At 38.5% G+C, this 2933-nt stretch overlaps 1 long non-coding RNA gene across 2 annotated transcripts; it reads right to left on the bottom strand.

Moving 5' to 3' along the window:
• Nucleotides 1-366: 366 nt before the first annotated feature.
• On the bottom strand, nucleotides 367-2593 carry LOC116409692. 2 transcript variants are annotated; one of them, XR_004221915.1, is made up of 3 exons: nucleotides 2065-2593; nucleotides 1536-1601; nucleotides 367-520 (listed from the first exon to the last, which is right to left on the bottom strand). It is a non-coding gene; the product is annotated as an uncharacterized LOC116409692 (long non-coding RNA). The 2 variants fall into 2 exon arrangements; XR_004221914.1 differs by having other exon boundaries at nucleotides 1536-2593.
• Nucleotides 2594-2933: the final 340 nt, after the last annotated feature.

The raw sequence follows: 2933 nt of genomic DNA, 5'->3' as shown, positions 1-2933 counted from the left end.
CAGACATTGTATGTACTGACTGACCTATGCTGCCTGTGTGTATGGCACAAACAGGCAGCATAGTGCAGGGAGGGTATGGCACACACAGGTAGGGTAGCGCAGGCAGAGTATGGCACACACAGGCAGCATAGGGCAGGGAGGGTATGGCACACACAGGCAGAGTATGGCACACACAGGCAGCATAGGGCAGGCAGAGTATAGCAAACACAGGCAGGGTAGGGCAGGCAGAGTATGGCACACACAGGCAGGGTAGGGTAGGCAGAGCATGGCACACACAGGCAGCTAAGGGCAGTATGTGTATAGCACACAAAGGCAGCATAAGGCAGGCCTTAAACAAGAGTTATTTACTACTAGAATTAAAGGACATTAACAAACAAATGAAAAACTTTATTAACAAAACACAACAAACATATAAACTTTTATTATAACAGTCCGCTGTCAGGAGCTACTTCATGAGCTGTTGAAGCACCTTCCTCCTGTGCTACTGAGCCGGTGGCTTCCTCACCATAAGTTTCATTTTCTTTAAATAAAATAAAAAAATGTAAGATATTTTAAATGTGTGTAAATATTCAATAACACACACATACTTTTTTGGCAAACATACAAACACAAATATGCACAGTGTTAGACACACACTCACTCTTACACACATGAATAAGACAGATGAACACACACTCACTCTTACACACACTCACTCAATAAAGTTGCTCAAGTTTTGAAGAAGCATATCAGCCCATATATTTGTCATTAAAATCGGCCATAATATTAGCCATAAAACAATTTTCTAGCATGAATAGTCGCTAACTTTAACGCCATAAAAGTAGACTATTTTATAGCAAGAATAGTCGCAAAGTTAATTTTGTCACCAGAATATTTGCAACTCCCTAAAATTAACACCAACGTACATTGGAACGTTGACGTAATTAACGCGAATGATCACAGTGATTTACACGCACATCGCTGCTTAGTAAGCGTTGACTCGGCAAATATTTTGGCGACAGAATATTTGCCGTGATAACCTGCGGAAACTCTTAGACAATTTTAACGCACTTTAGTAAACAGACCCCATAGGCTTTAATCACAAGCAGTGGACTCCATATAGCATTGTACTCATAATTTCTATCATATCAGCCCATGTGCTATGTGTTATAGTGTGAGCTTATAACACATGAGTGTCCAAAACGCCAATTGGAATCTACTGATATCACCCTCCTCGGTACCGCCACTGATTTGTAAGAAAAAGCATCTCTTACTGTAATGCAATCAACTTACATTTTCCATGGCAATGTAATATTTGAAGTGGTAGATTCTAAAGTGGTGCCATGGCTATACTTCATGTGGGTAATCTGGGCACCTCTGCCAAAAGGCATCACTGATTTTCAATGGTGTACAGAGAGGGAACATTTATTCTTACAAAAGTCAGGAAGCCATTTTTAATATGCCTTTCATTTATACACACTAGTCAATATTGGGGGTGGGGTACATCTTTGCTAGGTTCCTATACCTTCAAATGCATTCATTTTGAGTTTACTTACTTTCTAGAAGAATTTTAATTGTTATTGATGGACGTCTAAACCTCCTGTTCCTATTCCTAAGGTACTCTGAGAAAGAAAAGGAATTTTAAGTGACCACAGAGCAACATTTAATTTACAGTTAGTTATTGTTAGGTCATTGTTATTGTATGGGGTGGAAAGTGAACCAAACTATGACCTTTCACCAATGTGTTCAAGGCCTGGTGCTGGGAGTTGAGCATGAGAATGAAGTGCTGGGAGCTGTGCATCGCAATGACAGTGCTAGGAAGGGACTCTGATGTGGGCAGTTAAAGCAAAATATTTAAATTGTGGGGTATAACAAGAGGGTATCTGATTCCAAAAATGTGCAGAAGAATTGTACATTTTTGTACTGCATTGTAACAAATAAACACCATAGATTATAAAGTATAATACATCCCATACTTTCTGCACATGAGAAAAAATATCTGCAGTTTGGGAAAACGCTGTTTTTAATCAAATTTGCATTAAGGGGAAAGCAATGTTAATAAGTTTGTCCCTGAGATTACTTTACCTCTCCTCGTTCTCTGTAATTGATATTTTTCTTTAATTCCTTTGATCTTTCTTTTCCATGTTTGCTTGCGTTTCATACACTGATAACAATAACCTGAAAATAAATCTTTCACCACAAGGATGTCATGTAATATACAACATGAAATGTGCAACTTGTAATGTGCATGGAACTAATTCCTATAGGTTAGTGAACCTGAGCAAATTGTATTCTCAGTTATTACATATGTTGTACTTATTTATTACATTATGCTGTAATTAGCAACAAAATTCTTGAACTTAGTAGATCTGTAAACTGATAATGATCTGCCTGGTTAAACTACTCAACTATGTACATTAGAGTACTCATTATGTTCCATACCTAGTCCATTGTTTCCGTCATGGTCAAATGTCCTGCTGCTATTTTTAAGCATCATTCTGGAAAACCGAGAGGCCAGTCTGTTTACTGCAAAAAAATGCATTTTTACAAATTCCAAAATCAGAAATCAATGAACACAGTTAAGATTAAAATAAAAAGAAGATGCTAGCTGTAGCCATGTTCTCAAACCTTACTTAATATTTTAAATTAAATTCAGAATTGCTCTGCTCTACATGAATTGCAGCAGGTCTCTGTATTCTGTTTTGGAGAATAAAAGACCTTTCCCCATGAATACAGTGATGGAATGGAGAGGCACATAGGCACCCCTCATTCTGCCATCTAACTTGCAGTCATTCAGACACAGCACAGTTAAAAGTGCACTCTGCATGAGCCGGAGGGGACAGTCTTATGCTCCTTATGCTCTTGCACTTTTGCCTGGGGATATAGTAACAGAACCAACCCAATGTCATGAGGGAGATAATGATCCACTCCAGGCCTTCTTGAGACCTTATTTC

This window comes from Xenopus tropicalis, chromosome 3 (assembly GCF_000004195.4).
Source record: "Xenopus tropicalis strain Nigerian chromosome 3, UCB_Xtro_10.0, whole genome shotgun sequence".
NCBI lineage: Eukaryota > Metazoa > Chordata > Amphibia > Anura > Pipidae > Xenopus > Xenopus tropicalis.
Note: the sequence above shows the minus strand (reverse complement) of the source record. Positions and strands in the feature narration are given on the sequence as shown.